The 21,795-nt window shown below is 44.9% G+C and overlaps 1 long non-coding RNA gene across 1 annotated transcript in view; it reads left to right on the forward strand.

Moving 5' to 3' along the window:
- Window positions 1-11,874: 11,874 nt before the first annotated feature.
- LOC144686859 (uncharacterized) overlaps window positions 11,875-21,795 on the forward strand; it is a 52,595-nt gene continuing 42,674 nt past the window's right edge. Inside the window, exon 1 of the long non-coding RNA XR_013578013.1 lies at window positions 11,875-12,002. This is a non-coding gene — a long non-coding RNA (uncharacterized LOC144686859). The remainder of the gene's footprint in view (window positions 12,003-21,795) is intronic.

Raw genomic sequence — 21,795 nt, forward strand, 5'->3', positions numbered from 1 at the left:
GTATGAATTCTTGCAGAGGCCCGGGGAAGGAGCAAGGGGAACCAATGGGACATCCTTTTCAAAGACAAGATGGGCTGAATGGCTTCCTTCTGTGCAGTATCATTCTAAGATTCTATGAAATTTAATTCCAATGCTATAACTTAGCCAATGTCTTTAAATCTGATCTTTACAATATGGGACCACATAGCCTCCTTATTGCCAACCCTTGGGAGAGCAAATTGACTTGAACAACAGGGCTTTCAAAATTCGCTCCACTGATTCGTTAAATGCTCAGCTTCCCTTTTGATGATCAATAATCAATTAGCCTAATTTAAAAATAAAGTGTCACTTCGGAGGGTGTGTCTATGTTTTGATTGTCGGCGGGAGAGGCGGGGGAGGGGGGAGAGAGGGGAGAGGGGGGAGAGGGGAAGGGGGAGGGGGGAGGGGGGGAGGAGGGTGGGGGGGAGGATGTGTCGAATGTGCTGATGCGAAGCCGATAGTTTGGCGTTGCCCTGGGAAACCGGCTGTGGCCCGAGGGACCTGGGGCTGCAGCGGGGTCGTTCGGTCAGTCCCCGGCCTGGACCCCCCGGGTAAGGCAAGGGAGAGGGTCTCCCAGGCTCGCTTTCCGCCGTGGGATGATTTGTATCCCCGCCTCTGAACCTCCTGGCCAAGTTTTCACAGCGAATTTCGGGCGCCTGTGTCAGCCGGGACCACCTCCTCCTCCTCCTCCTTCATGGATAGAAACAAATCCATCTTTTTCCTTTGCAAATCCACGCCCCAGAATATTAAGTACTTTGCACTTACGTTGAAGGTGGATGCAGATTCGATCTGGGCTTTCAAAAAATTGGATAAACTCCTTCCTGAATAGAGAAGAATTTGGCAGGCTCCAAAGGAAGAGTGCGACCAGCTAATTTGGTCTTGGCGTCGAGCTGCCATGGGCTCGATGGGCCAAATGGCCTGTTGGACCTCTCTGTTATTGTATATAGCACATCCTCAGAATGCCCCAAAACATCCAGCCAACTTCCATCCATGATCTCAGTGTGGAATCTGCAAAGGAAGACTTGCATTAATATGACCACAGGATGTCCCAAGGAGCTTTACACAGCCAATTATATAAGAGCAGGGAGGTTATGCTGGAACTGAATAAAACACTGGTTAGGCCACAGCTAGAGTATTGTGTGCAGTTCTGGTATCTGCATTATAGGAAGGATGTGATTGCACTAGAGAGAGTGCAGAGGAGATTTACCAGGATGTTGCCTGGGCTGGAGAGTTTTAGTTATGAGGAGAGATTGGATAGATTGGGGTTATTTTCCCCTGGAGCAGAGGAGATTGAGAGGGAGGGTGGGCGGGTGAACATAACTGAGGTACACAAAATTATGAGGGGCATAGATAGGGTAGTCAGGAAGGAACTTTTTCCCTTGGTGGAGGGATCAATAACCAGGGGGCATAGACTTAAGGTAAGGGGCAGGAGGTTTAGAGGGGATGTGAGGATGAATTTTTTCACCCAGAGGGTGGTGGGAATCTGGAACTCACTAACTGAAAGGGTGGTAGAGGCAGAAACCCTCATAACATTTAACAAGTATTTGGATGTGCACTTGTGATGCCATGGTATACAAGGCTATGGGCCTAGTTTTAGAAAATGGGATTAGAATAGTTAGTAACTTGTTTGACTGGTGCAGGCTCGATGGGCGGAAGGGTCTTTTTCTGTGCTGTAGACCTCTATGACTCTATGTACTTTTTGAAGTGTAGTTACTGTTGTAATGTAGGAAAACGTCAGCCAATATGTGCACAGAGAGCTCCCATTATCACATAATGGTGATAATGGCCAGATAATCTACCTTTTGTTGTGTTGAATGAGGGATAAATATTGGCCAGGACACTAGCTTCTTTGAAATAGTGTAAGGATCTTTTGCGAGAGGACAGGCAGTGCCTCAGTTTAATGTTTCATCTGAAAGATGACTCTTCTGACCATGCAGCACTCCCTCAGTACTGCACAGGAGTGTCAATCTAGATTTTGTGCTCAAATTTTGGGAATGGGGCTCTCTCTCTCTCACACACACACTGTCTCTGTCTCTCTCTCTCTCATACACATGCACATACTCTCCCTCCTATTCTCACAAACACACTCACTTTCTCTCTCTCTCTCTTGCATGCACACACACACACCAAGTCAGTTCTTTGAAGGAGTCACATGTGCTGTGGATAAAGGGGAACTGGTGGATGTCCTGTACTTACATTTCCAGAAGGCATTTGACAAAGTGCCACATCAAAGGTTATTGTGAAAAATAAAAGCTCATAGTATATTATTATTCGTTCATGGGATATGGGCACCATTGGCTAGGCCCATCCCTAATTGCCCTTATCCAGAAGGCATTTAAAGAGTCAGCCACATTGCTGTGACTCTGGAGTCACATGTAGGCCAGACCAGGTAAGGACAGCAGATTTCTTTCCCTAAAGGGCATTTACAACAATCGATAATGGTTTCATGGTCATCATCAGACCTTTAATTCTAGATTTTTATTCAATTCAAATTTCACCATCTGCCATGGTGGGATTCAAATCCAGGTCCCCAGGATATAAGACCATAAGACATAGGAGTAGAAATTAGGACATTTGGCCCATCGAGTCTGCTCCGTCATTCAATCATGGCTGATAAGTTTCTCAACCCCATTCTCCCACCTTCTCCCCGTAACCTTTGATCCCCTTACCAATCAAGAACCTATCTACCTCGGTCTTAAATACACTCAATGACCTGGCCTCCACAGTCTTCTGTGGCAATGAATTCCATAGATTCACCACTCTCTGGCTAAAGAAGTTTCTCCTCATCTCTGTTCTAAAAGGTCTTCCCTTTACTCTGAGGCTGTGCCCTCGGCTCCTAGTCTCTCCTACTAATGGAAACATCTTCCCCACGTCCACGCTATCCAGGCCTTTCAGTATTCTGTAAGTTTCAATCAGATCCCCCCTCATCCTTCTAAACTCCATCCAGCATAGACCCAGAGTCCTCAAATGTTCCTCATATGTTAAGCCTTTCATTCCTGGGATCATTCTCGTGAACCTCCTCTGGACCCTCTCCAGGGCCAGAACATCCTCCCTGAGATACGGGGCCCAAAATTGCTCACAATATTCTAAATGTGGTTTGACCAGTGCCTTATAAAGCCTCAGCAGCACATCCCTGCTTTTATATTCTAGTCCTCTCGAAATATATGCCACATTGCATTTGCCTTCCTAACTACCGACTCAACCTGCAAGTTAACCTTAAGAGAATCCTGGACTAGGACTCCCAAGTCCCTTTGCACTCCAGATTTCTGAATTCTCTCCCCATTTAGAAAATAGTCTATGCCTCTATTCTTCCTACCAAAGTGCATGACCTCACACTTCCCCACGTTGTATTCCACCTGCCACTTCTTTGCCCATTCTCCTAACCTGTCCAAATCCTTCTTCAGCCTCCCCGCCTCCTCAATACTACCTGTCCCTCCACCTATCTTTGTATCATCTGCAAACTTAGCCAGGATGCCCTCAGTTCCTTCATCTAAATCATTAATGTATAAAGTGAAAAGTTGTGGTCCCAACACTGACCCCTGCGGAACTTCACTAGCCACCGGCTGCCATTCTGAGAAGGACCCCCTTATCCCCACTCTCTGCCTCCTGCCAGACAGCCAATCTTCTATCCATGCTAGTACCTTCCCTCTAACACCATGGGCTCTTATTTTACTGAGCAGCCTCCTGTACGGCACCTTGTCAAAGGCCTTCTGGAAGTCCAAGTAGAAAACATCCATTGGCTCTCCTTTGTCTAACCTATTCGTTACCCCCTCAAAGAATTCTAACAGATTTGTCAGGCATGACCTCCCCTTGATGAAACCATGCTGACTTTGCCCGATTTTACCATGCACTTCCAAGTATTCTGAAATCTCATCCTTACTAATGGACTCTAAAATCTTACTAACGACCGAGGTCAGGCTGATCAGCCTGTAATTTCCCATCTTTTGCCTCACTCCCTTCTTAAACAGGGGGGTTACATTAGCAATTTTCCAGTCCTCTGGGACCCTCCCTGACTCGAGTGATTCCTGAAAGATCACCACTAACGCCTCCACTATCTCTTCAGCTATCTCCTTCAGAACTCTGGGGTGTAATCCATCTGGTCCAGGTGATTTATCCACCTTTAGACCTTTCAGTTTTCCTAGCACCTTCTCCTTGGTAATGGCCACCATACTCACCTCTGCCCCTCGACTCTCTTGAACTTTGGGGATGTTACTCGTGTCTTCCACCGTGAAGACTGACACAAAGTACCTATTCAGTTCCTGGGTCTCTGGAATACCAGTCCAGTGACAATACCACTATGCCACCGCCTTACCCCAATGGTTGGAAGATTGGCTATTTAATAGGAAAGAGAGAGTAGGCATAAATGGGTCTTTTTCTGTTGGCAGGATGGGATGAGTGCTGGGGCCTCAACTTTTTACGATTTATATAAATGACTTGAATGAAGTGACTGAAGGTTGCTAAATTTGCTGACATCACAAAGATAGGTTGGAAAGTAGTTTGTGAAGAGGATGTAATGAGGTTACAAAGTGACGGATAGGTTAAGTGAGTGGTCAAAGATCTGGCAAATGGGGTGTATTGTGGGCAAATGTAAAATGGTTTATTTTGGCAGGAAGAATAAAAAAGCTTATATAAATGGTGAGAGATTGCAGAGCTCTGAGATTCAGAGGGATCTGGGTGTCCTAGTGCATGAATCTCAAAAGGCTAGTATGCAGGTACAGCAAGTAATTATGAAAGCTAATAGAACGTTATCATTTATTGTGAGGGGAATTGATTACAAAAGTATGGAGGTATCGTTCAGTTGTACAGGACATTGGTGAGACTGCATCTAGAATATTGTGTACAGTACTGGTCTAATTTAAGGAAAGATGTAAATGCATTAGAAGCAGTTCCAAGAAGGTTTACTAGGCTAATGCCATACACACACACTCTCTCTGTCTCTCTCATACACATGCACACGCTCTCCCTCTCCCATTCTCACAAACACACTCACTTTCTCTCTCTCTCGTGCGCACACACACACATTCTGTCTTATAAGGAAAGGTTGGACAGGTTAGGTTTGTATCCACTGGAGTTTAGAAGAGTAGGTGGCAACTTGATTGAAACCTTTAAGATCCTGAGCCGTCTTGACAGGGTGGATGTGGAGAGAATGTTTCCTCTTGTGGGAGAATCTAGAACTAGGGGTCACTGTTTAAAAATAAGGGGTCGTTCTTTTAAGACAGGGATGAGGAGAATTTTATTTCTCTCAAAAGGGCAGTGAAAAGCTTTTGACAAGGTCCCACATGGGAGATTTATAAAGAAGGCAAATACACATGGGATACAGGGTAATTTGATAAGGTGGATTCAAAATTGGCTTAGTTATAGGAGACAGAGGGTGATGACAGAAGGCTGCTTTAGTGACTGTAAGCCAGTGTCCAGTGGCGTACCACAGGGATCTGTGCTGGGTCCCCTATTATTCGTCATTTATATAAACAACATAGATGACTATGTGGTGGGTAGGACTAGTAAGTTTGCGGATGACACAAGGATTGGCCGGGTGGTTAACAGTGAGGTTGAGTGTCTTGGGCTACAGGACGATATAGATGGGATGGTCAAATGGGCAGATAAGTGGCAGATGGAATTTAACCCTGAAAAGTGTGAGGTGATACACTTTGGAAGGAGTAATTTGACAAGGAAGTATTCAATGAATGGCATGACACTAGGAAGTTCTGAGGAACAAAGGGACTTTGGCGTGTGTGTCCATAGATCTCTGAAAGCGGAGGGGCATGTTAGTGAGGTGGTGAAAAAGGCATATGGGACACTTGCCTTTATCAATCGAGGCACAGATAACAAAAGTAGGGAGATCATGTTGGAGTTGTATAGAACCTTGGTGAGGCCACAGCTGGAGTACTGTGTGCAGTTCTGGTCACCACATTATAGGAAGGATGTGATTGCACTGGAGGGGGTGCAGAGGAGATTCACCAGGATGTTGCCTGGGATGAAACATTTAAGTTATGAAGAGAGGTTGGATAGACTTGGGTTGTTTTCGTTGGAGCAGAGAAGACTGAGGGGCGACCTGATCGAGGTGTACAAGATTATGAGGGGCATGGACAGGGTGGATAGGGAGCTGCTGTTCCCCTTAGTTGAAGGGTCAGTCACAAGGGGACATAAGTTCAAAGTGAGGAGCAGGAGGTTTAGGGGAGATGTGAGGAAAAACTTTTTTACCCAGAGGGTGGTGACGGTCTGGAATGCGCTGCCTGGGAGGGTGGTGGAGGCCTCACATCTTTTAAAAATTACCTGGATGAGCACTTGGCACATCATAACATTCAAGGCTATGGGCCAAGTGCTGGTAAATGGGATTAGGTAGGTAGGTCAGGTGTTTCTCACATGTCGGTGCAGACTCGATGGGCCGAAGGGCCTCTTCTGCACTGTGATTCTGTAGTGAGTCTTTGGAACTCTCATCCTCAAAAGGCAGTGGAAGCAGAATCTTTGAATATTTTTAAGGCAGAGGTAGATAGATTCTTGATTAACAAGGGAAAAGATAATCAAGGATAGGCAGGAATGTGGGGTTGAGGTTACAATCAGAGCAGCCATGATCTTATTGAATTGGCGGAGCAGGCTCGGGGAACCGAGTGGCCTACTCCTGCTCCTAATTCGTATGTATGCCTCTCTCTCTCTCTCTCTCTCTTCCTCTCTCTCTCTCTCTCTCTCTCTCTCTCACTCACACACACACACACACACACACACCGGTCACTCTCACGCTCACTGTCTTACGCTTACTCTCACGCTCTCCCTCACACACTCTCTGTCTCACAGACATTCTCTCTCTCACACACACTCTCTCTCTCTCTCACATACACGTTCACTCTCTCACTCTCACACACACTGAATCTCTCTCTCGCACATTCATTCTCACACACCAGCCAGCCATTTCCCCAACCCCAACCCCAGGCTCCGCAGCATCTCTCTGCTGGGCCTTGCAGCCAGCGCCTCAGCGACCTCCACAGTCCTTCCTTCACCACACCCCCCCCACCCACCCCCTCCACCCCCCAACCGACACCCCCCACAACCCCTATCCCCCCCCAACATACTCTGCTGGTGTTCGCTACTTTTCCAACCACAGCCTCTCCCACACCTGTCTCTCACCTAGCACCCTTGATCAGTTTAGGCTTATTCAATCTGATACCCATGTCCTAATACAGACCAAGTCCTGTTCATCTATCACCTGTTGTGCTTGTTGGCATATTTGCTCCCTGTCTGGCAGTTTTAAAAATTCTCCTTGTTTTAACATCCCTCCATCACCTTACCCTTTCCATTTCTTTGTAGACTTCTCCAGCCCTACATCCCTCCGAGATCTCTAAGCTGCTTCAATTGTGGCCTCTTGTACATCCCAAATTTTCATCCGTCCATCATTGTTGGCTGTGCAACCAGCTGCTGAGGTCCCAAGCTCTGAAACTCCCTCAATCTCACTATACTCCTTTAAGACACCTCCTTTCAATCTGTCTCTTTGACCAAAAGCTTTTGGTCACCTCTCCTAACATCTTATGTGGCTTGGAGTCAAATATGTTTTATTTCATTCCTGTGATGTTTTACTATATTAAAGGTGCTATATAAATGCAAGTTATTGATGTATATTTGAAATGCCACTTAGCACATGTATATGCATATTTTATGAAGCCATTGTATGCCTAACTGTGCATTTGTTGTACATAATGAGTCAATTGTCTTTTCTGGCGTACATTCAGGTATTTACTGGAAATGTGCATTCCCAGAATATCTTATGCAGTCATTATACCTTTGGACTTCAATGCATTCAGGGGCTGGATTTTCCGGCCCCCAGCTGGCATGTTTGAAGGCGGGGAGGGGCTCATAAAATGCAGCAGGTTCTTCCCACCACCTTCCTGCCCTCCCCCGACTTTTCTGTCTTTTTATGGGAAGTGGTGGAGTTGTAGGAGCCCACCCTTGGGGCCCATTGAGGCCTTTAAGTGGCCAATTTAATGGCCACTCAAATGCCTCATCCCGCCCCCGCCACTATTTTACCCTCAGCAGGAGTGGCCCAGGCCACCTGGGAAGCCTGGCAGCTTTTAGTAGGTGAGCTGGTATCTGGCAAGGTTGGGGGGGTGGGGGGGGGTGGAGTTCTTAGGGGAATCTCCTTTGGGGGCTCCCTGTGCTCATCGGATGCACTGCCTGCCAAAGATCATAACCACCCCTCCCCGAGCTTTAACTCCGCCCCTGCCTCATAAACATGACTCTCCACCCCAATCGATGAGGCCTGTCAGCCAGGGCCCACAGATACCCCAAACTTCCCTGAGGTCTGGCCTCCATGACCTCCCCTTCTTAGGGGACTGCTGTAGTCTCCACAGTGGCTGCCACTTGAATCTGGTGCCGGCTGATTGGATTGGCTGGCAGCTCTCTAAGGATGGGATTCCTCCATAGATGGGGGTGGAAGTCTCACACCAAGCCAATTAACGTCTCACTGAGTGTAAAATGTCTGCGGGGCGGCTGGTTTTTGGGTGGGCGGGCTCCCAATCAATTTTTTAGTTGGGGGGGAGTGGGGTACGGGGAGTACTGCGCCCCATAAGATTCAGCCTCAGGTTTCCTTGCGTGGCTATTCTTGGACAGGGAGCAATGCATGTCAGGAAGGTTGAGGCAACTTTGGTCTTGGATTCTAGATGTCACAAAGACCTGGAGGGGGTGGTGAGATGGCCCTGCTAATGAGTCATTATGTCAGGTAAGGTTGATGGCTGTCATGACCTGCGGATGGCACGCATTGGTGGGCACAGCAAACAGTTTTTTTTAAATTGAATGGCAGAGACCTACGATGTCAGAAGAGGAGCTGGGTTAAGCTTGATCAATGTGAGGGAGCTGAATACAAATGAATTATAGACTTCAAGGTTTTACTATGAAAGCTGCAATAGTGCTTAGGGCCACAATCTTCTCTTTAATAGTGTTCTGAATCTGTTAAGATCAAAAGTAGTTAAGATTTTTTAAAAATTCTCTCAGAATTGTAAATGGTATCCAGAGGGCTGCACTATTATGTTTCCATATTCTCTCACACGTGTTGAGATTTTGTTTCCGGTGTAACATTAACTCATTCTCCTTTCAAATTTGCCGTGTGCCTTTTACAGAAACCCTGAAAGGACCTCCCTTAGGAAGCAAAGAATTACAGAAGTTAAAAGAGGATATTTGTTATTATGACCTAATTCAATATTGCATACTGGTACTTAGGCAGGCCACTACAACATCCCAGTAAGCTGGTCTGCAGCTGTGTGGTTGGCGGAGATAGTCAGGTAAAGTAGATCAGGAGTCCACAATCGATATTCCGCTCAACATTGCTTTTATAGTTCTGGTTCATGAGAAAGTAATTCTGTTCCAACACATTTCCACAGAAAGGATTTGGAAAAGAGTTTCAGATAAATGTTTAAACTTAAATGCTTTTTTTCAATACTAAATCACTGAAACATAAGATCGTTCAAATGCGAAGGACGTAAAAGTTAATACCTTGTCAAAGACTCAAAACTGTAATAAAAACAGAAAATGCTGGAAAAACTCAGCAGGTCTGGCAGCATCTGTGGAGAGAGAAACAGAGTTAACGTTTTGAGCCCGTATGAGTCTTCTTCAGAACCGAAAACTACGTGATTTTTTTGGATTCAGTAATCGTTGAACACCTCTCACCCTTTGTCGGGAAGTCTTGGATGCTTGGCAGTGGGTGTCTTTTTTAAAATTCTATCGTAGGTTGTGGGCGGCAATGGCAAGGCCGGCATTTATTGCCCATCCCTAACCACCATTGAGAAGGTGGTGAAGGTGGTGGTGAGTCACCTTCTTGAACCGCTTCCGTCCATGTGGTGCAGGTACACCCATAGTGCTGCTGAGAAGGGAGTTCCAGGATTTTGACGCCATGACAGTGAAGGAGCGACGATATAGTTCCCAGTTAGGGTGGTGTGTGGATGGAGGGCAACTTGCAGGTGGTAGTGGTCCACCATAGACTCACCATAGAGAATTTTTTTCTCTCGGAGGGCTGTTAGTCTGTGGACTTCTCTTCCCAGAGAGCAATGGAGGCAGGTTACGTACATACGAATTAAGAGCAGGAATAGCCACTCGGCACTTGAAGCCTGGTCTGCCATTCAATAAGATCATGGTTGATCTGACTGCAACCTCCTGCTTACCCCCAATAACCGTTCACCCTCTTGTTTATCAAGAATCTATCTATCTCTGCCTTGAAAACATTCAAAGACTCAGCTTCCACGGCCTTTTGAGGAAGAGAGTTCTAAAGACTCACTACCCTCTGAGAGAAAAAAATTCTTTTCATCTCGGTATTAAATGGGTGACCTTTTATTTTGAAACAGTGACCCCCTAGTTCTAGATTCTCCCACAACGGGAAACATCCTCTCCACATCCACCCTGTCAAGACCCCTCACGATCTTACATGTTTCGATCAAGTTACCTCTTACTCTTCTAAACTCCAGCAGATATGAGCCTAGCATGTCCAATCTTTCCTCATAAGACAACCTGCCCATTCCTGATATTAGTTTAGTAAACCTTCTCAGAATTGCTTCTAATGTATTTACATCCTTCCTTAAATAAGGAGACCAATATTGTACACAGTACTTCGGATATGGTCTCGCCAGTGTTCTGTACAACTGAAGCTAACCTCCCTACCTTTATATTCAATCCCCTCACAATAAATTATAACATTCCGTTCATTTAATATTTTATGGCTGAGTTAGATTCTTGATTGACAAGGGAATCGAAGCGTTATTGAGATTAGTTAGGAAAGTAGAGTTGAGGCAAATATTGGATCAGCCATGATCTTTTCAAATGGTGGAGCAGGCTCAAGGGGCCAAATGGTCTACTCCTGCTCCCAGTTTGTATGTTAATTGGCCAAAAGCACTCATCTGACCAGAGCAGTGATATGAGAACAGAAAACGCTCGAAATACTCAGCAGCATCTAGGGAGAAAGAATCAGAGTTAATGTTTCAGATCAATGACCTTTCATCAGAACTAGGAACTTTGAGGGATGTACTATTTTTCAAGTACAAGATGTGGGGAGAAGAAAATAAAGGGGAAGGACTGTGATAGAATGAAAAGCAGGAGTTAATAAATGGATAAAAAGATGATGGTACAAGGCAAAAGGAGATAGTAATGGAACAAACAATGAAAGATAATGAATCTGGAGGAGGTCTGAATGGCATTGACAGAATGATTACCAACGCTTGATAAAATGGAGCAGTGAAATTGATGAGCTTGATGTTGAGTCCAAAAGTGAGTAATCGAAAGATGAGCTGCTGTCCCTCAAGTTTCCGTTAACCTTCACAGGAACAATGTAGAAGGCCAGAGTGGGAGTGGGGCAGTGAACTAAAAAGGCAAGAAACTGGAAGCTCAGGGTCACACTTGCCCAGAGGTGTTTAGTAAAAAAAAATCACTCAACTTTTGCTTAATCCCCTCGACGTGGGAGTACAGGTAGTCTTCTTGCTACTTGTCAAGTTACGTCAGCCAATGGTTGGAAAGAGCTTTAACTTATATTCTTTTGATTTATAATGTTGCTTGAACGCACTGATAGATTCATCAGTTCAACTCCTAGATTTGTCTAGCTTTTAACACTTGTAGATAATCACTGTGAACCATCTGAACCCTTCGGTTCTGGGTCTACATTATTCCATGCAAAAGACCTGAGACCTGATAGATTGTGTTGTTTTCGTCATTGTTAACTATCCAACTGGTCAACCTATCTGATTGCCAGAGCTAAAGATTCTTATTTGGCATAAATATCTAGTTGGATATCTAGGTTTTGCTGGATGGACACGATGCAGTGTTAAGAGCATCTATTGGAATATTTTGTAGTTTAGAGCTAACAGTAAATTGACTTGCTCCCTTTCAGCACCGCCTGTGTGGATCTGGATCCAAAGGAAGATGCTGAAGAGTTTTATGACAAAGTGCTGCCATCAGCTGCAGACAATCTGATGCTGCTGGCACGACGTCTGCAGGCTCGTTTCCTCAAGGCTGTTGAGGTAATTTATGCATATAGATTCTCTCTGTCTGCCATATTTGCATGAACTCTATTTATAAACATTCCCCACTAGTGTACAAGCTAAAGGTTTTGCTTCTGATAAGACGTAGAGCATGTAGATTGGCTGAAATTTTGTATTCGCTTAAAAACAACCACTGAAGAAGCTCAACAGCAAACACACACACACACACATCTGTCAGAAAATTCACATTCTCAAACAGAATCACACCTCTTAAGAAATATTTTACAACATCTTTTCAGTGGTTGGTGTTCCTCCAACCTTCCTACAGAAGAGAAGGCTGAGGGGTGCCCTTATGAAATGGTTGGATAGATTAGATTAGAGAGAGAAAATTTCCACTTGTGGGAAGTGTCAAACTAGGGACTATCAATATAAGATGGTCACTGATCACCAATCAAATATGGAATTCAGAGGAATCTTCTTTACCCAGAGAATGTGGAACTCACTACCATGGAGAATAATTAAGGCAAATAGTATTGTTGCTTCTAAGGGGAAACTAAATAAGCATGTGAGGGAGCAGTGAATTGAGGTTTATAGAATCATAGAAAGTTTATAGCCAGAAAGAGGCCACTCTGCCCATCGTGTCTGCGCTGGCCGAAAATTCTGACCTAATCCTACTTTCCAGCATTTGGTTCTGCAGGTTACAGTACTTGACGTGCATATCCAGGCACCTGTCAAGTGAGTTGAGGGTTTCTGCCTCTACTACCCTTTCAGGCAGAGAGTTCCAGACCCCTAGAACCCTCTGGGCGAAAAGGAAATTTCCTCATCTCCCTCTACCAATCATTTTAAACCTATGCTTCTTAGTCACTGACCTCTCTGCTAAAGCAAATAGGCCCTTAATTCCCAGCCACTCTGTCCTGGCCCCTGACAATTTTGCACATCTCAATCAAATTTATGCTGATAGAGATAGATAAGGAGGGTTGGGAGTGGTCTCAAGCGCAGCATAAACGCCAGCATGGACTTGTTTGGCTGAATGACCTATTTCTGAGCTGTGTAATCCATGTGAGCATCTTATTACTTGGTGATACTTAACTGCAACGTATGCTCAGAAACAACGTTATAGATATCACATGGAAAGAAAGTGTATTTGAGAAGTTGAATGCTTCTTTCAGTGCCTTGAAAAGATTGAAAAATTGTTCTTAATTCAAGGACCCCTAGACAAGCTGTTCCAGTTCCAGTACAGCTACAACACCGGCCTGTACACACAAAGCAGAACAAATCCAACCCAGCTAATTACCATCCCACCAGTCTACTCCTAATCATCAGTAAAGTGATGGAAGGGGTCATCAACAGTGCTATCAAGCAGTACTTGCCTAGCAATAACCTGCTTACTGATACTTAGTTTGGGTTCCGGCAGGGTCACTCAACTCCTGACCTCATCACAGCCTTGGTTCAAACACGGAGAAAAGAGCTGAACTTCAGAGGTGAGGTGAGAGTGACTGCCCTTGACTTCAAGGTTGCATTTAAGTGTGGCATCAAGGAGCCCTAGCAAAACTGGAGCCAATGGGAATCAGGGGGAAAACTCTCTGCTGGTTGGAGTCATACACAGCACAAAGAAAGATGGGTTGTGGTTTTTGGAGGTCAATCACCTCAGTTTCAGGACATCAGTGCAGGCATTCCTTAAGGTAGTGTCCTAGACCCAAACATCTTCAGCTGCTTCATCAATGACCTTCCTTCCATCATAAGGTCAGAAGTGGGGATATTTGCTGACGATTGCACAATGTTCAACACCATTCACAACTCCTCAGATACTGAAGCAGTCCATGTCCACATACAACAAGGCCTGGACAGTATCCAGGCTTGGGCAGACAAGTGGCGAGTAACAAGTGTCAGGCAATGATCATCTCAAAGAAGAGAGAATCTAACCATCGCCCCTTGACATTCAATGGCATTACCATCACTGAACCGCCCAGTGTCAACATCCTGGGGGTTACCATTGACCAGAAACTGAACTCGACTAGCAATATAAATACTGTGGCTACAAGAGCAGGTCATAGGCTAGGAATCCTGCGGTGCGTAACTCACCTCCTGACTTCCTAAAACCTGTCTGCTATTCACAAGGCACAAGTCAGGAGTATGATGGAATACTCTCCACTTGCCTGGATGAGTGAAGCTCCGACAACTCAAGAAGCTTGACACCATCCAGGACAAAGAAGCCCATTTGATTGGCACCCCATCCACAAACATTCACCCCCTCCACCACTGACACACAGTGGCAGCTGTGTGTACCACCTACAAAATGCACTGCAGGAACTCACCAAGCCGCCTTAGACAGCAAATTCCAAACCCATAACCACTACCATCTAGAAGGACAAAGGCAGCAGGCACATGGGAACACCACCACCTGGAAGTTCCCCTCCAAGCCACTCACCAACCTGACTTGGAAATATATTGCTATTCCTTCACTATCATCCTGGAACGCCCTTCCTAACAGCACTGTTGGTGTACCTACATCACAGGGACAGCAACGGTTCAAGAAGGCAGCTGCCTTCTCAAGGGAAATTAGGGATGGGCAATAAATGCTGGCCCGGCCAGTGACGCCCGCATCCCATGCATGAATGAATAAAAAAAATGACAGCAAACAAGATTTTCTGCACTATTTCCACAATGTGACTAACTCCCTTTGCTGGCTTCTCAGCGGCCACATTCAGCTTATTCAACATGGTAAGTCAACCAGAGGTTTTGCTTTAACTGACTTTGGAAATTGTTACTAACAAATAAAACTTGCATTTGTATGGTACTCTTAATGTAGAAAAATGTCCCAATGAATATCACAGAGGCTTAATTGGACAAAATGGACAAAGAGACAATAAAGGAGATATTAAGAAGAAAAATAATTTTTAGCACTCAACAAATGTGCAAGTTTCAAAAGTCGCTCGGTACTCAAAGGCCAATCTGCTCTGCTCCACCTCTGACACCTGAGGCAAAACATATGCCCTGGCTGTCTCCCTTACTACAGTTCACTGCTGTTACGCTTGGTTTACTAATTTGGTTTATAGTGTTGTGTTTTCATAGAATGGTTAAAGCACAGAAAGAGGTCATTCAGCCTGTTGTGTCTGTGCCAAATCTCTCCAAGAGCAGTGCATTCAGTGCCACACCCCCTGCATTTTCCCCAGTAGCCCAGCAAATGTTTACTCTTCAGATAATAATCCAGTTCTCTTTTGGACTGAATCTGTCTCCATCATACTGTCAGAATGGGGTGCAGCACTGCGCCCCTTTGTCTTTTGTGGGAAATTATGTGTTAACAATTTGGACTTAAATGTAGGCATATGATTAATAAGTTTGCAGGTGATATGAAAATTGGCGATACGGTTGATAGTGAAGAAGGAAACTAGACTTCAAGAAAATATCAATGAACTGAGCAGAATTGTCAATTCGATCTGGAGATGTGTGAGTTAATGAAGAAGGCAAGGGAATGCACAATCGATTATAGGATTCTGAAAGATGTAGAGGAACAGAGACTAAGGAGTGCATATCTACACATCCTTGAAGGTAGCAGGAGAGGTAGATTAGGTCTTCAAGAAGGTATATGAGATATTTCACTTTACTTGGCTGAGGCCTAAAGTATGAGATCAGGAAAAACATAAGAAATATGAGCAGGAGTGGCCATTCAACTCTTCGAGCCCTCTCTGCCATTCAATGAGATTATGACTGATCTTCTACTTCAACACCAACTTCAACACCCTCACTATCCCCGTATCCCTTGATATTTTTAATATATAGAAATCTATTGATCAAGAATGTTATGCTTAAGTTGTATAAAAGACTAGTTAGACCACAGCTAAAGTACTGCATATAGTTCTGATAACCCCATTACAGGAAGGGTGTGATCACACGAGAGAGGTTACAGAAGTATGAACTATAGACAAGTCAAAAAATATCAGATTTGAAATGATCTTATTGAATAACAAAGCAGCCTTGAGGGGCCTATTCCTATTTCTTTTGTTCTTATAAGAAACTTATGAGGATGTTGCCAGGAATGCAGGGGGTGTGGGCATCCCCCTGCCGCAGGTAAAATAATGGTAGGGGCAGATGGGCCATTTAAGGACCTCAATAGGTCCAAGGGCTGCCCGACACCACCTCTCCCGTAAAATGGGAGACAGATTTTTGGGGGGGCGGGGGGGGGGGGTGGTATTTTGCAAGACCCCCAGCCCCCCCATCTTCAAACCCATGAGCGGGGGAATCATAAAATTGCACCCTTTAATTGAGGTGTATAAAGTTGAGGGGTCTAGGAAGACCTATTTCTGTTGCAGAGAGGTGGATAACTGGGGACATAAATTTAAAGGAATTAGCCGAAGGATAATAGGAGGGTTGAGGAAAAATGTTTTCACCCAGAAAGTGGCTGGGGTCTGGAACTCATTGCCTGAAAGGATGGTAAAGGCAGAAGTGCCCATCTCATTTAAAAAACACTTGGATGTGCACTTGTGGTGCCGTAACCTCCAGGAATACAGAACCTACAGAGCTACAGACCAAGAACTGGAAGGTGAGATTAGAGTGGATAAACTCTTTCTGGCCAGCAGGAATACAATGGACTGAGTGGCCTCCTTCTCTGTCATAAATCTTTCTAGGTTTCTAAATGCAAAGGTGAAGCTGCTTTTTTAAAACAAACTGAAAACAGCTTTCCAGCTGGTTCTCAGTATCAGCTTTCGCACAAGTGTGAAACTTCCCCGTTTCTAAAAATCAGTCATTCTGATACCTGAGTGAGATTGCCAACTCAGCAGATAATGCAAAAGGAAAATATGACTGATGCTGGAAATCTGAAATAAAGACAGAAAATGCTGAAAATATTCAGGTCAGATAGCATCTTTGGAGCGAGAAACAGAGCTAATGTTACAAGTTGATGAAAGGTCATTGATCTAAAATATCGGCTCTGTTTCTCTCTCCGTAGTGCCTAACCTTCTGAGTATTTCCAACATTTTTTGCTTTCATTTATGCCAAATTAGCAGATTTGAGTGTGCGTGCTGACCAGATTTTGTCTGAAACTACCGAGGCAAGACCTTAATGACCTGTAGACAATGGGTCAGAGCGTGATTTGAAAAACAATATCTATACCCCACTACAGCATCAGTTCTCTACCTGTCGCCTCCCCTCTCTACATTTCAGGCTTTAATCATTTGTATTGCCTCATGCTTGCTTTCAGCAGATGTCCAGGACCAATATTGTAATGATTCAGTTGTTTCTGATACCAAAGAGCTTTGCTTCACCATACTTTTGAACATCTGCACTTGAGCTATTCTTGCACAATTTGTATGAACAGAAATCTGCGAAAATAGCATAGATGGTTAACACGTATTTAAAAACAGCAGTAGGGGGGTTTCCCAGATAATTCTAATAGACTAATAGGCCATATTTAATTTAAAAGTTTCTTCAAGTATGAAGATTAGTCAGAGAAGGTAGATTCCAAACAAATTTCTTTCTGTTTTTCCATTGCGGTTTTGGAGGAGCAGTATTGAAGCAAAATTAGTAAGATTACAAGTATAGGGCTTCATATGCAGACTGTTGAGTTTATAGTTTTACTGTATGTAATATACAGAAACAGGTGTGTTTGAAAAATTGGTATTAAATACATCTTGTGGTTGCCTACTTTTAACTGCTGCTTTTTAGATCATTCAGTAGATTGCAAAGCAATATCCCCAAGGTTATGATTCCTAACCAGACGCTCCGAATAGAACATTGCTTATCTCTTGCACAGCAATTTGCTACCTTTGGAATCTAGGGCTAACGCATGTCCTACACTTCCATTTTCCTGGTTCCTAATTGCCTCTGCATAGGAGTATAAAATACATATTCAGCACTTAGTATTGCTGAGGGCAGCAGGGAGCAATCCTAGACCTCTCGAATAGGCTCTGACACGAGAGATTGCCCAAAATAAAAGTCTGCATGAGTGTTTTGTGACTGTGCTCAGTGCTAATTGCTGCAATAGTTTGACAGTTCTGAAGAAGCACAGTCAGGAATGAATACGATTGAATGGAACTGCAGGCTTCCAGTGATGTTGTAGATGCCACTTCACAACACAAACTAATTTGCCAGCAGCAAGCTTTACTTTGCCACACATTTGAACACCATCAGACTTGAGCTATTTCTGCACAACTTGCATGAATAGATTTGAGAAATTAGCATAGATAGGGAGAAAGAATGGTAACATATTGTAGATAAAGGATTCCAGGGGTGGGGAGTTTTAGTTACAAGGTTAGGTGGGGGAAGCTGGGGAGTTGCTTCCTTGGAGCAAAGGACATTGAGAGGAGATTTGATAGAGGTGCACAAGATTATGACAGGTTTAGATAAGGTAGTCAACGAAAAGCTGTTCCCATCAACTGATGGCACAAGGACTAGGGGACACAGATTTAAGATTTTGGGCAAGAGATGAAGGGGGAATGTGAGGAAGAACTTTTTTTTACATATCCCATATGGGCGCTGGAAGTGGAAACAAGGATTTCAAAAGGAAAGTACTTGAAGTAAATACACTTGCAGGGCTATGGGTTTGTGGGGGGAGAGGGGGACTGACTGCATTGCCCTGCGGGGAGCTGGAATGGACATGGGCTGAATGGTCTCCTTTTTTTATTCATTCATGGGATGTGGGCTTCGCTGGCTGGGCCAGCATTTATTGCCCATCCCTGATTGCCATTGAGAAGGCGGTGGTGATCTGCTGCCTTGAACTGCTGTAGTCCATGTGGTGTAGGTACACCCACAGTGCTGTTAGGGAGGGAGTTCCAGGATTTTGACCCAATGACAGTGAAGGGAGCGTGATATATTTCCAAGTCAGGATGGTGAGTGACTTGGAGGGGAACTTCCAGCTGGTGGTGTTCCCATCTATCTGCTGCCCTTGTCCTGCTAAATGGTAGTGGTCTTGGGTTTGGAAGGCGCTGTTGAAGGAGCTTTGGTGAATTCCTGCAGTGTATATTGTAGATGGTACACACTGCTGCCATTGTGCGTCGATGGTGGAGGGAGTAAATGTTTATGGATGTGATGCCAATCAAGTGGGTTGCTTTGTCCTGGATGGTGTCAAGCTTCTTGAGTGTTGTGGGAGCTACACTCATCCAGACAAGTGGGGAATATTCCATCACACTCCTGACTTGTGCCATGTAGATGGTGCTCAGGCTTTGGGGAGTTGGGAGGTGAATTGCTCATTGCAGGATTCCTAACCTCTGACCTGCTCTTGTGGCCACAGTATTTATATGGCTAGTCCAGTTCAGTTTCTGGTCAATGAAAACCTCCAGGATGTTGACAGTGGAGGATTCAGCAATGGTAATGCCACTGAATGTCAAGGGGTAATGGTTAGATTCTCTCTTGTTGGAGATGATCATTGACTGGCACGTTTGAGGCACAAATGTTACTTGCCATTTGTCAGCCCAAGCCTGGATATTGTCCAAGTCTTACTGCATTTGGACATGGGTTGCTTCAGTATCTGAGGAGTCACGAATGGTGCTGAACATTGTGCATTCATCAGTGAACATCCCCACTTCTGACCTTATGACAGAAGGAACGTCATTGATGAAGCAGCTGAAGATGGTTGGACTGATGACACTACCCTGTGGAACTCCTGCAGTATTGTCCTGGAGCTGAGATGACTGACCTCCAACAACCATGACGATCTTCCTTTGTGCTAGGTATGACTCCAACCAGCGGAGAATTTTCCCCCTGATTTCCATTGACTCCAGTTTTGCTAGGGCTCTTTGATGCCACACTCAGTCAACTGCGGCCTTGACGTCAAGGGCAGTCACTCTCACCTCACCTCGGGAGTTCAGCTCTTTTGTCCATGTTTGAACCAAGGTTGTAATGAGGTCAGGAGCTGGGTGGCTTTGGCAGAACCCAAACTTGGCATCAGTGAGCAGGTTATTGCTAAGCATGTGCCGCTTGATAGCACTGTTGATGACCCCTTCCATTACTTTACTGATGATGGAGAGTAGATTGATGGGGCAGTAACTGGCTGGGTTGGATTTGTCCCGCTTTTTGTGTACAGGACACACCTGGGCAATTTTCCACATAGCCAGGTAGATGCCAGTGTTGTAGCTGTACTTTTAAAGCTTGGCTATGGCTGTGGCAAGTTCTTGAGCACGAATCTTCAGTACTATTTCCAGAATATTGTCAGGCCCCATAGCCTTTGAATAATCCAGTGCCTTCAGCCGTTTCTTGATATCACGTGGAGTGAATCGAATTGGCTGAAGACTGGCATCTGTGATGCTGGGGACCTCTGGAGGAGCCCTAGATGGATCATCCACTGAGCACTTCTGGTTGAAGATTGTAGCAAATGCTTCAGCCTTATCTTTTGCACTGATGTGCTGGGGCTCCCCCATCATTGAGGATGTGGGTATTTGTGGAGCCGCCTCCTCCAGTGAGTTGTTTAATTGTCCAGCACCATTCACCATAATACCATAAGACATAGGAGCAGAAATTAGGCCATTCAGCCCATCGAGTCTGCTCCGCCATTCAATCATGGCTGATAAGTTTCTCAACCCCATTCTCCCGCCTTCTTCCCGTAACCTTTGATCCCCTTACCAATCAAGAACGTATGTATCTCGGTCTTAAATATACTCAATGACCTGGCCTCCACAGCCTTCTGTGGCAATGAATTCCATAGATTCACCACTCTCTGGCTAAAGAAGTTTCTCCTCATCTCTGTTCTAAAAGGTCTTCCCTTTACTCTGAGGCTGTGCCCTTGGCTCCTAGTCTCTCCTACTAATGGAAACATCTTCCCCACGTCCACTCTATCCAGGCCTTTCAGTGTTCTGTAAGTTTCAATCAGATCCCCCCTCATCCTTCTAAACTCCATTGAGTATAGACCCAGAGTCTTCAAACGTTCCTCATATGTTAAGCCTTTCATTCCTGGGATCATTCTCGTGAACCTCCTCTGGACCCTCTCCAGGGCCAGAACATCCTTCCTGAGGTATGGGGCCCAAAATTGCTCACAATATTCTAAATGTGGTCTGACCAGAGCCTTATAAAGCCTCAGCAGCACATCCCTGCTTTTATATTCTAGTCCTCTCAAAATAAATGCCAACATTGCATTTGCCTTCCTAACTACCGACTCAACCTGCAAGTTAACCTTAAGAGAATCCTGGACTAGGACTCCCAAGTCCCTTTGCACTCCAGATTTCTGAATTCTCTCCCCATTTAGAAAATAGTCTATGCCTCTATTCTTCCTACCAAAGTGCATGACCTCAACAGTTCCCCACGTTGTATTCCACCTGCCACTTCTTTGCCCATTCTCCTAACCTGTCCAAATCCTTCTGCAGCCTCCCCGCCTCCTCAGTACTACCTGTCCCTCCACCTATCTTTGTATCATCTGCAAACTTAGCCAGGATGCCCTCAGTTCCTTCATCTAGATCATTAATGTATAAAGTGAAAAGTTGTGGTCCCAACACTAATCCCTGTGGAACTCCACTAGTCACCAGCCGCCATCCTTATCCCCACTCTCTGCCTCCTGCCAGACAGCCAATCTTCTATCCATGCTAGTACCCTGCCTCTAACACCATGGGCTCTTATCTTACTGAGCAGCCTCCTGTGTGGCACCTTGTCAAAGGCCTTCTGGAAGTCCAAGTAGATAACATCCATTGGCTCTCCTTTGTCTAACCTACTCATTACCTCCTCAAAGAATTCTAACAGATTTGTCAGGCATGACCTCTCCTTGATGAAACCATGCTGACTTTGCCCGATTTTACCATGCACTTCCAAGTATTCTGAAATCTCATCCTTAATAATGGACTCTTACCAACGACCGAGGTCAGGCTAATCGGCCTGTAATTTCCCATCTTTTGCCTCACTCCCTTCTTAAACA

The sequence above is a fragment of the Cetorhinus maximus genome, chromosome 11, assembly GCF_964194155.1.
Source record: "Cetorhinus maximus chromosome 11, sCetMax3.hap1.1, whole genome shotgun sequence".
In the NCBI taxonomy this organism is placed as follows: domain Eukaryota; kingdom Metazoa; phylum Chordata; class Chondrichthyes; order Lamniformes; family Cetorhinidae; genus Cetorhinus; species Cetorhinus maximus.